At 43.7% G+C, this 12,860-nt stretch overlaps 1 protein-coding gene across 1 annotated transcript in view; it reads right to left on the minus strand.

Annotated features, from left to right (window-relative positions):
* SV2B (synaptic vesicle glycoprotein 2B) overlaps nucleotides 1-12,860 on the minus strand; it is a 75,601-nt gene that overhangs the window by 40,141 nt on the left and 22,600 nt on the right. The window lies entirely within an intron of this gene.

The following is a 12,860-nucleotide window of genomic DNA, read 5'->3' on the forward strand; positions in this document are numbered from 1 at the left end:
TTTAAAAAAAACCATTTCCAGATTGATGATGAAACACAACAGAATACAACTACAAAAGTGACATGAACTCTAAGTGGACTGATATATTCGTTCCTAGTTATCTTGGTAAACTAGCTGTGTGACTTATTTATTTATTTACACCATATAAAAACACACACACAAAATATGTCAAGCTTACAGTTTACAGTATAAAAACACAAAATGCATAACATAATGACAAATGAAATAATACCCACCCACCCACAGTTTGAAAGACCATAGATTGTTTAATTAGCCAAAGGCCTAGGAGATGAGATTATTATTTTTTGCCAGGTGCCTAAAGATGTGTAATAAAGGCACCAGGTGAGCTTCCTTGCGGAAATCATTCCATAAATGGGGAGGCACGGCAGAAAAGGCCTGTGTTGCCACCCTCCAGACCTCTGATGGAGGGGGCACACAAAGAAGGACTTCTATGATTCTGTAATAATTCAACAGATTAGGTATCACTGCTTCTATTTTAAAAGAAACCCCCAACTTTCTACTCCTTATAAGACCAGGAAAATAGACATTCAATAGACATTCAAGTGTTTCCACAATGAATGATGAACTATCTGAAGGGAAAGGAAGGACCAAAGGTGATTTTCAGAGGTTTCTTGCTGACAGGGTGGGGTGGTCAAGTTCCATTGCCCTTCGTAACTCCTTAGCATCCTTCCATGAGCAAAAGGAACAGAAATCATGTGCAAAATAAGTCCAGTTCTGCCAACAAGGTAATTCAAAGGCAGTAGCTTTGAAGAAACAGTCAAGGAAGGGAGGGAGGAAAGAAGGAAAGAAGGAGGGAAGGAAGGAAGGAAGGAAGGAAGGAAGGAAGGAAGGAAGGAAGGAAGGAGAGTTTCAGCTAGACTTTGTGGAGCAGCTCACAGATAAGAGAATCAGGGTAGATGAAATGTTTTCCACGGACTCTGCAGCATCTTCAAGAAGACAAAAATAAATGATTGAGACAGATTGCCAATTGCTTACATGTTTCCCTCACTACCACAAGCACAGCATTTCAGTACAGCACAGTTGTCCCCAGAACACTGGGAGAAGTCCAAGTCCTACCACCAGCCGGACGTTCTGCAGTCTTTGAAAACAAGTTGAGAGCAAGGTTGGGGGATGGAATATAGAAGAAGGAACAATGGGGTGTTTTAGGTGATCCATGCCTAATCCATTGGGTCCCTACAACATGAAGTCAGCACCCCATCCCCATCGCTGCTCTGCTGGCATGCACAAATTATGCTCTAGGTGTCTAAAATCCTACACATACATGCAAAATCTGTGCCGTCAATCCCCAGATTAAAACTTTGAATCAAAAACACAATTGCACATAAAGAAGTTTGGGTCTACTTTTTCATCTCCCTGCTGCCAGCATGTACAGAATTTCATTTGCTTATCCCAAGCTGCTAGCATGTGGAGCAGATCAGGGAAAGCCATGTCTGCCCAGTAGTAAAGCCACCACCCTCTAGTCCTCCAGTCCTGAGCCAAGGGAAGCTCAGGTTGTTTCTGGATGTTCTTGGGATTCACAAAGACAAGAGCCAAGCAGTCCAGTCACTGTCTTCTGAACCCCAAGAGCACAAATTACTCAATAGTGTATGACCAGGCGGGCAGGTGCCAGATTCAGAGCTGAGCTTACTCCAAGAAGGCACATGAGGAATGAATGCAATGCTTTATTGTGGAGGTTATAAACAAAATAATAATAATAATAATAATAATAATAATAATAATAATAATAATAGACGCTTAAGAATGGCTAACAGTATAAAGACAACTTGGGGGTTTCAAGTACAGAACAAAATAACTGTCAAAGCTCCATGAAAGCTATTCCTCCCGCAGTTGCAACAAGAGCAGAGAAACAAGGTGAAGTCCTTTTTGAATGAGTTTTGTTCAATCCTAATAGTGAGACAAAAGAAAGCAGCAAGCCTTAACATGGTGTTGCTCCAAACTGGGCTCCTCCTCCCACCTTCCTAGCAACAGCCTCTCCCTTTACAGTGGCTGCTTGTAGCCAAAACTCTGATTCCATTGTTTCTGCACCCTTAATGAACGTTGAGTTCTGGGAGAAGGAGGATCAGAAATATTCTCCAGTGACAATGTGTCAGCTGGCTGCTCTGCTGCAATTCCTGCCCCCTTCTTCTAACACTCCCCAACTATTTTGTTCAACTCTCTCTGACCTGTGTCCTTCTTCATCCCCCTCAAACCTCTGCTGTAAATCAATGCTACATTCTTCTCCTGCAGCGTCAGTAGAAGGGGGGGGTGACCACTCCTCCTCCGTCTCGCTCTCTTGAGTCCAATCCCTGACAATAACAAAAGCTAGCTTGCCACAGAACCCACCAGCAGGCTGCATCCAGGCACATATGGTTGTTGCAATTCAGGCAACTGCATCCTAAACACACATGGGACTCTATGAGTGTTGCCCATCAGGGGTGTCATCTAGGGGAACAGGGGGCCAAAAGCCCCAGAAAATGTTCAAGGAGGGGGCTGGGGCCCCTCAAAATTCTATGGTGGCCATACGCACACACTGCGTGATGTGCTCGCCTCACTTGCACATGCCATGGGACATGCTTGCATTACTGAGACACGACATGAGGCACGCCCAATGGCATGCATGAGTGACATCAGCACGGCCCGCAGTGTGGGCACATGGCATGCGCACATCACACAACCCTAGCTCCCTAAATTGTGGGGGCAAGCCGGAGCGCTTGCAGTTCATAATTTGGACATCTCCATGTAGATGTGTGAGAGAAGAGCAGAACAGGCCCTAGGCTAACCATGTTACCATGATGCCCCATTCATAGCATGGATGTGCACATCACTTCAGTGAATGTATATGGGTTGGGAAGGGCAGGATTCCAAAAATGAAAATGAAAAACAACTGGCACTTATTGGCACTTATTGGTATCTCTCTCTCTCTCTCTCTCTCTCTCTCACACACACACACACACCACACCCCATTTGCACAGAGAATGTTTTACCTTAACAGGAACACTGTATTTTTGTGCCCCCAAAGGTTGGGAAAGACTCATTGCCCAAAACCCGGGAGAGCTGCTGCCTGTCAGTGCAGACAATACCAAGCTGGATGGACCAAGGTTCCAACTCAGTATAAGGCAGCTTTAATTTTACTTATTAAATTTCTATGCCACCCTTCAGCCGAGGATCACAAGTCAGTTTACAATATGGAAACACAACACTGCATAACATAGAAAGAAACAAAAGCAATAACTCCTTATAGACCTTCAGACCAAGAATCGTAGGTCACTGGAAGAGCATTTGCTTGGCATGCAGAAGGTCCCAGGTTCAGTCCCACATGGCACCTCCAGGTAGGGCTGGGAAAGACTCCCTGCCTGAAATCCTGGAGAGCCACCAGCAGTCAGTGTGGACAGAACTGAGCCAGATGGACTAAGTTCTGACTCAGCAGGAAGCAGCTTCCTGTGCTCCTATGGCTCTGGAGCTGAGGGACACACCTCCTAAATCTAGATTCTGGCGCAGCCACCCACAGTTCCAGGGCAGACCAGACATGAAGCTCTTTGCATGGGAGGCTTTCTCAGTTTGAGGGCTGCATTTCCTTGTGGGCAATGTCCCCTGGGCTGCATGCCAGTGGTGGGCAGGGAGGAGATGCAAAAGGTGGGTGAGAAGTAAAATTGGTGTGGCAATGGATGGAACTCCCTCGGTATAGTAGGTTATATTCCATCCATGAAAAAACCAGATTTAGACCTAGAAAGTGGGGCAGAGGCTCCAACTTGAGCTCAAGATTGAGGGGGCCCAGTGTGCATTGCTCATGTGTGATGTCATGTGTGTGGCACATGACATGCACACATCACATCATCGGGAGGAGGCTGAGCCCAGAGCCCAGCATGTGCCATGCTCAGCTCTGTGCTTGGCCTCCTCCACTCCCTCAACATTGAGAAGACATCTTAGTTCCATAGATCTGGCATCCCTGGAGTGGCAGAAGGAGGAAGGAAGGAAGGAAGGAAGGAAGGAAGGAAGGAAGGAAGGAAGGAAGGAAGGGGGACGAAGCTGGCCCAGTAAGGGCTTAAGGAGGCAACATATGAATTTAAGATTGAGGATTGAGGTTGAATCCTAAGACTGAAGATTGAGGTTGAATCCTGACAAGACAGAAGTACTGTTTTTGGGGGACAGGGAGCGGGTTGGTGTGGGGGATTCCCTGGTCTTGAATGGGGTAACTGTGCCCCTGAAGGACCAGGTGCGCAGCCTGGGAGTCATTTTGGACTCACAGCTGTCCATGGAGGCGCAGGTTAACTCTGTGTCCAGGGCAGCTGTCTACCAGCTCCACCTGGTATGCAGGCTAAGACCCTACCTGCCCGTGAACTGTCTCGCCAGAGTGGTGCATGCTCTAGTTATCTCACGCTTGGACTACTGCAACGCGCTCTACGTGGGGCTACCTTTGAAGGTGACCCGGAAACTGCAATTAATCCAGAATGCGGCAGCTAGACTGGTGACTGGGAGTGGCCGCCGGGACCACATAACACCGGTTCTGAGAGATCTGCATTGGCTCCCAGTACGTTTCCAAGCACGATTCAAAGTGTTGGTGCTGACCTTTAAAGCCCTAAACGGCCTCGGTCCTGTATACCTGAAGGAGCGTCTCCACCCCCATCGTTCAGCCCGGACACTGAGATCCAGCGCCGAGGGCCTTCTGGCGGTTCCCTCATTGCGAGAAGTGAGGCTACAGGGAACCAGACAGAGGGCCTTCTCGGTAGTGGCGCCTGCCCTGTGGAACGCCCTCCCATCAGATGTCAAAGAGATAAATAATTACCTGTCATTCAGAAGACATCTTAAGGCAGCCCTGTTCAGGGAAGTTTTTAATATGTAACGCTGTACTGTTTTTAACACTGATCGGGAGCCGCCCAGAGTGGCTGGGGAAACTCAGCCAGATGGGTGGGGTATAAATAATAAATTATTATTATTATTATTATTATTATTATTATTATTATTATTATTAATTTATTATTTATCTCTTGCATTTATATCCCACATTTTCCTCTAGTGAGTTCAATGCTGTGTACATGGTTCTCCCCTCCTCATTTTATCCTCACAACAACCCTGTGAAGAACCTTAGCCTGAGAGGCAGTGACTGGTCCAAAGTCACTTCGTGAGCTGCACAACCAAGGGGGGATTTGAACCCTGGTCTCCCAGGGTCTGACACTCTAACTACTACAACACACTGCCTCCCAGACATAGCCTAAGGGGAGTCCAGGGGACCTGACAGAGAGGCATGTCTCTCTGTTCTTCAGCTCCAGTACAAATGACACACTAGATAGCATGCCATCACATCATTATGGAGATGTAGCTTAGCTGTGGTTCCTGCGTTGTAGGGGGTTGGACTAGATGACCCTTGGGACCCATCCAGCTCTAGACACAGAGAGAAACTTTGCATAGAATATGTGCAAGCAGAGGGAAAAAGACAACAGTGTTGGCACTCAGCAGTTCCAGGCCCTGACTCAGCCATGCCAGTGGCTTGGAGCAGAAGCATGTTCAGTGTAATTAAATTGCTTTCTAAGACAGAATCATTTGTTGTTGTTGTTTATGGTGTGTTTTTTTGTTCTTTTGATCTTCTGTACACACACAGCAGATAAGTACAACTCCCATTTCATTACCAGTGCCCCACCGGCCCTGGAAATAATGAATTTCAACCAGGCCCGTGAATAGTGGAAAGCAAATTGTATCAAAACTGTTTAACACCCTGCAACTCCTGCTTTGCATAGGATAGCTGGAAGAAAGACAAGAGGAGAAAATGTGCAAACGATTTATAACTGGGGCGGGTGAGGAATCTAGCTCTTCCCTTCTCTTGAGCTTTCGGCTCTTAACGTGCAAAAAACAACTTTAGCTGTTGAGCTGTGATTGCTTCCTTCAATTCCTTGAAAAAACAATAATTTTTGGGATACTTCTGCAGTGCCCTGGGGTAGTTTATTTCATTTGGATGAAATGAAAGAAAAACAAACAGCGGCACATTTTGACTTGGGCTTTACAGAGTTTCCTGCCCTGTTCAAACCCCTCGTGATTTGTTTTCTGCCCCTAACATCAACCCCTGGAACTTGACATGGGCTGTGGGGGGATTTGATGGCAGAAAATAAAATAGCTTCAAGCAATAACATTTTTTAAAATAAGAAAAAGACAGCTTGGCTTAAAAGCAGTCAGCAAAGCGACGTTCCTTCTAGCCTTTAAATTCAACCTTTGTCGTTCCAGTGGCTTTTCTGGTTTTTTTTAAAAAAATGGATTGTTTGGGTTTTTAAAGGTGAAGCAATAGGTTTCTTCAAAACGTCAATTAAAAAAAGAAAAATAAAGAACCATGGAAAAGGTTGTGTTTTTCAGAGCATGAGCAGCTGATTCCTGCTTCCTGCCACTTTGGATTCATATCACTGCTCCCAAAAATGCTAGGTTGTTTTTCTGTTAAATACATGCTTCTCTTCCTAAAAATGAGGCACTGTAGCCCTTGTTAACATTCAGAGTAGAGAGAAAGGTGCCTGCTACTAGCTGAGTTCTGAGATCTTTAAATTAAGCCTAGGAAACCTCGGTCATGCAACAGGAATCATCTAAAAGTAGAGTTCTATTTTGGTAGCAACTTGGGACAGAACAATCCTAACTTCACACAGAAGAGTCTGAAATGGTAAAGACTGGCCAGGAAAGAAATCTTGGGGTGATAGTGGACAGCTGAGTGAAATGTTGAGCCTGCTGTGACCTAAAAAGGGGCATTTTCAGCTAGTATGTGCTAGTATGGAATGCCCTGAATTCCCCAGGAAGAGTGATTGGTTGTTAAACCACTCTGTGGATTGTAGCTCTGTGGGGGGAATGAGGATCTCCTAACAACTCTCAGCACCTTTACCAAACTACACTTCCCAGGATTCTTTGGGAGAAGCCATGACTGTTAAAGTGGCACTGTACTGCTATAAATGTATATTGCAGATGTGGCCTTAGTTTGCATGCTTTAATTCAGGTACATAATTTTTTGCATCTGACTCCCCTGCTAATATTTTCTTCCCTTTTCTTTGACCCCTCATGCATTTTGTTTGTCCATTTTAAAATATTTATATGCTGCCTTTTACCCAACCAATTTTGGGGAGGTAGGCTTGCCATAGGTCAGGAAAATTCCTGAGACCTCCAGGTATAGGGCGGTATATAAATTCAATAAAAGAATGAATGACATATCCTGATTTTGGGGTCTAAAAGTGGCATTGGGGGGAATTTTGCCGAATTGGCAAAATGTCAGGGAAAACCCAGATGTACGGAAAAAGCAGTAGAAACAGCTCAAAAAGCTTAAAATCACTATATTTGGTGGTTTTACTTTTTAAAATATGGCAAACCTAGGGAAGGTGAATTATAAATCATGAATTATATAAGTCATGAATTACTAAAATATACAATAAAACCATAACATGAGCAAGAATATGAGGCTAAGGCAAATTAAAATACCTGAGAAAACAGAAATGCTATAATTTGACACCAAAAAGTTGTGTGTGAGAGAGATGCACAAATAGGAGATGACCCTGCATGTGTCTTTACCCAGCCTTCCCCATCCCAGTGACCTTCAAATGCTTTTGGACTACAACTCCCATCATCCCTCACCATTGGCCATGCTGGTTGTGGCTGATGGAAGTTGGAGTCCAAAAAACCTCTTGGCTAGCATCAGGATGGGGAAGACTGCTCTAGTCTATGAAAGTTTCATATTCAGAAGTCACTCGGTACGCAAGCTCATGACCTGCAATTTATTATTATTTCAGTTCTGTCTTTCTGCTTTCCCCCCAGCATTGCGAGAGAAAGGCAAGCTGCAAAGAGATGACTTTCCTCCAATATTCATGTGTATCTTTTTTTTAAAAGGGAGATTGATCTCATGTGACCAATCCATTTAAACTTTGCGTGGTCCCTATACCGCCCTGCATAATGCATTACCAACAGGAATTACTTTAGATGCTCACATTACTCCCGTGTCCCATGAAGACCTACAAATCACTCCCTATTGAAAGTTGTAGCAAAAATAGTGTCGGCAAGTTGGGTGACTGATGTTTCTCTCCTCTTCTGACCTTCCTCCCCTCCCTCAAAATAAAACTCCCTTTATAGTTTTTTTGTTTGTTTCTTGTTCTCTTTTCTATCTTGGAATCATCTTATCTTATGTATTATTTATTTATTTATTTCAATGGTGACTAAATTGCATCTATTGATCATCATTCCCAGAAATAGCTGCACAGAGCTTGACTGCTGGGTGCAATCAGGCGGCGACTCTTGGATTATTGACCCAATAGCAGAGAACCCTTCACAGCCTATATTGGAGACAGATATGTTATATGGGGTAATATTCAGGGGCAGCAACTTCCTGAGTAGGTTGCTAAAACCCAGTCATAGGGGATAGATTTTGCACTTGCAAGATGATGCTTTGAATATTGGCTAAGAGAGTTTTCTGTGGCTGCTGTCAGGCTGAAGAGCGAAAATGAAAATAAACCTCAGATTACTCCAGCAGTACTTAAATAACAGTAGAAGAAGGCAAGTAATGTGTCTGATGGATGTGATATTGCCAGTTATAAGAACTCTCCATAGGGTTTATTAAGTGAGCTATCTGTGCTATAAGATCCTATGTTAGTAGCTGAGTGATACAGTTTGGAGGAGCCGAAAGGCATTTGAAGGTCATTGTGATAACACGGGCTGATTCCAAGAGGCAAATTTCAGCACCATGGACAGTGGACTGGTACTTGCTTGCCTAGAGAAATGGGAAAACAAGGTAGGCCATTGCTCCATTTATCACTATAGTATCACCAAGTTGCTTTTTAAGACTGTGTTAGCTCTCCCACAGCTAGAGTCACATACTCCCTTGGTTCAAATTACAGGTTGGCAGAAGGTCAAAGAAGATGCATCTTTGGCAAGGTAGGCAAGCAAGGGAGTGAGGAGAGAGGCAGAGCTCAAATCCTGCTGGAATATATTAGCAAACCGAGTCCATGAATTATTTAAAGGAGCCATTTTGCTACCAAAAATATCACTGCAGAGATTATTTTGCCTGAAATGCCAGTCTGTAGCTAGAAGAACCCATGGTTGTTGATCATTTTTCTTGTATGTGTGTGTGGGGGACGGGGGAGTATGACAAGTATAATGAGGTATTTTATGCTATTGTTGCACTACAGTAATCTGTTTTCTTGAAGGACAAGTGATCACAGCTGAGGAGGAGTAATTTGTCTTGACAAAAACTTTTAAAGCTACAAGCAAGCTACTTGCCTATCAGATACTGTCCTAGGTGCTGAAATTTGCCTCTTGGTCTCCTACCTCCATCGCTACCATCGTGCAAGGGGTGGGGTTACAGAGAAAGAAAGCACTTTCTGGGGGAGGGGGAGCCCTCATAATTATTGCACATCCATACTAAATGGTACTGAAAACATGTAATGCAAATTTGGGTTTTAAAACACATTCAAAGAGCAACCCTTCCCCCAAGTTTATGAGACTGCACCCACAAATATTCTTGTAGATTCCAGGAGTTATTTACTGAGCATTCATTCTGATACATTCACACAAAACATGTGTGGAGGTTATGCAACACCACCTATTTATTGAACATTTATCATGATACGTTAGTGCTGACATTATAGGTCATTGCCAGCTACTGGTTGTTCCCCATGAAATTTTCTGTCGTTTTTCTTATCAGACTTTGTGGGGTTGCCGGGGGGGGGGAGAGACAGTGCAAGTTAACAGCAACATGTTTGTACATATAAACAGCCTATCTAGAAACAGCTTTCTGCTGACTGAAGGTGATCCCTCACTTTCACGAATGCAGTGGGAGTATCCACAGGGAACAAAAATGGTCTAAAATATTTGCCTCTACCCTCAAAAATTAAAAGTTCTTCAAGGCCAGAGGCTTTCAATGTGGTGCCTACAGGTGCCTCCCATTGAGACCACAGGGATCTCTCTTCCACAGCACCCCCCCAAAAAAAATACTTGAAAGAATCAATCTATTGTAGTCAATAGCATAGCTATGTTTGGGGGCTATGATTGGTTTCAGAGTGTGATGCCCTTGACAGTTTCTCTGGTTCAAATATGCACCTACAGTCCCTGAAAGGTTGATAACAAATAAAAAGAATACCAAGTTCATTTAGTGAAGGGTATGGCATTTTAGGAAATCACCATATACTAGCATGAGTCACAAGTAAGCAAAAATTAATGATGATCATCCATGTTCTCCATTAAGCTGCATACCTGCAGCTGTTAATTATGTTGTTATACTGCTGATCGCATGATCAGTGCTGTTGTGCAGGACTAGGCTCACCTATATTTGTTCAATGAATGTGCTATAATAACCAGTTCCCCTTTAATAGCTCTTAATGTGTTTCAGGCATCAAAGTATTGTAGAACCGTGAAGTGGTGGGAAAGAGAGATCACAAACCTGGATATCTATATTTTATTCAAAGAAAATAGAAAAAGAGTTGAAGAGGTGGGAGGTGGGAACAGAAGCATGCCCCTTCCCATAGATTTCAAGTAAAAATAAAACCCTAATACTCCAGGGATGCTGCCCCATAATGTTCAATTTGAATCTCAACTGAGCATTGCATCTCCCATAGAACCCAGGGCTTTCAAATGAAGCTGAACACTGAGATGGCTTTAGAAGAGAATTAGGCAAACTCACAGAGGATGAGCCTATGCTCCACCTCTACTGTCAAAAGCAGGGTGCCTCTGAATGTCAGTTTCTGGGACTCACAGCGACAGAGAGTACTGCTGCACTCAGGTGCAGCTGGTGAGCTTCCCATAGGCATCTAGATGTCCACTGTATGACACTGGGCTAGATGGACCTTTGAGCTGAGCCAGCACGGCCCTTCTTATAGGGCGGCGGGTGGCACTGTGGTCTAAACCACTGACCCTTTTGGGCTTGCCGATCAGAAGGTCAGCAGTTCAAATCCCTGCCACGGGGTGAGCTCCCATTGCTCTGTCCCAGCTCCTGCCAACCTAGCAGTTCGAAAGCACGCCAGTGCAAGTAGATAAATAGGTACTACTGTGACGGGAAAGTAAACAGTGTTTACGTGTGCTCTGGCTTCCATCACGCTGTTCCGTTGTGCCAGAAGCGGTTTAGTCATGCTGGCCACATGACCCAGAAAGCTGTCTGTGGACACACACCGGCTCCCCGGCCTGAAAGCGAGATGAGTGTCACAACCCCATAGTTGCCTTTGACTGGACTTAACCATCCAGGGGTCCTTTACTTATTTTTATTATTATTTTGAATTCATATTCCCAAATAGGTGATTAGAACCGTTCAACCCACTGTTAGATTTGAGTCTCTTAAACCAATCTGTACTAAAAGCACCTCCATAGATACCTTACATTTCCTCTCCGAAACAGTGTAATCCAATGAACGATGTCATAATTCAATTTAATATAGTGACAGGTGTCCTTCAATTGCATGTATGTCTAATACTTCAGGAATCCTGAGCCATATGAGTAAGGGGGTTCTTTGCATATAAAGGGGATTCTTAGAATGTAATTACTTTCCTATCCATCCCCCAATGATTATTTCAAGAAGTTCATATTCCACATCACTTTAATTTTTATTTTATTTTTAAGAACAGCTTTTTGCAGAAAAGTAAGAGCTGGTTGGGTGGTGGAGGAGGAGGTTGGTTGTTTGTGATTAGAAAAGAGTAGCAGAAGTTTTTGTCTGATTTTTAAGGAATTGTGGTATTTTTAAGTCTGACATTTTAGAAGTGTGAATACTTGAAAAGATTGACTAACAGCATTATGGCCAACGATAAGTTAGCAGAATGTTCCTGCAACAGGCGATGCAAACAGATCCCATTGGTCTTACTGGAAGAAAAATCTGTAGCCTTATTTCAAAGCCAGAATGCTGGGGAAATTGTGCAGTTGTTATTTGAAAGCTCTGGCTTGCAGGAGAAAAAATGTCAGGGACAAAGTCACAACCCCATTCAGCAAATAGTTCACACAAACATATCACATATCTCTCCCTTTCCCATGTACACACACACACGCCCCAATGGTCCCCATTTCATCCATTTCCCAAAATTTCTGAGGGTTGAGTCCAATTCATAGAATTATGTGTAGAACATATTAAGCTCATGGCTTATGCAGGGGTTACATTCCAGGGATTGTGCCTAAAGCCAAATTGTGTATAGTCAAAACACATTGGATTAAATTGCGGGTGGGATTGCCAAAGTCATTTTCCCCAGAACCCCATCCCCTTTTAATTTTTTCTGTCAAAATTGTCATGTGTATGATGCTGAATTTGCACAAGTTAAATGTGTGTAAGTTGCAGGCTTACTGTACTGCAAAACACAGTATGACATAAATCTGTCCGCAGCTTACTACCAGATAAAGTACATATACGACTGCAGCCTTAAGTCACAAAATAATGGATAGATCTATCTTGGGCCTTCATGCATTGTATGGTTTCTTCCCCCTACTGCCTACTGCAGACTTGCTCTTTGGTTTTATTGAATTTTTCTTTTTCCATTGTGCTGTTTAATTTTTCATTATGTCCAATGGGTAGGATCCAGCTGGTATTCTTGCACTCACAGCAGGGCTTTTAGTGAAGGTTGGTGGTTTTTTGTTATTTCCACCTGCAGCTGCCCACACGACCTCCAACCTTGTTCTCCCAGAGACCTCAACTTTCTGGAGCTCATTTCAGGTGGTGCTAGTAGGGGCTGGAGTGGGGAAGGAGAACTACCAAAAACCATCTCGCCTCCTCCGGAATCATTTGCTTTTCAGCATATGCTACCAGGTGGTAGCATATGGTATTTGCAATTTTTGTGAGCGACAGACTTCTGGACCTGTTTGCAAGGCTGGTTATGAGGAATGTAGCCTTGGAACTGAATTATAGTCTATCCACATATTCCCACTACTCTGACAATCTAAAAACA

The sequence above is a fragment of the Podarcis raffonei genome, chromosome 14, assembly GCF_027172205.1.
Source record: "Podarcis raffonei isolate rPodRaf1 chromosome 14, rPodRaf1.pri, whole genome shotgun sequence".
NCBI lineage: Eukaryota > Metazoa > Chordata > Lepidosauria > Squamata > Lacertidae > Podarcis > Podarcis raffonei.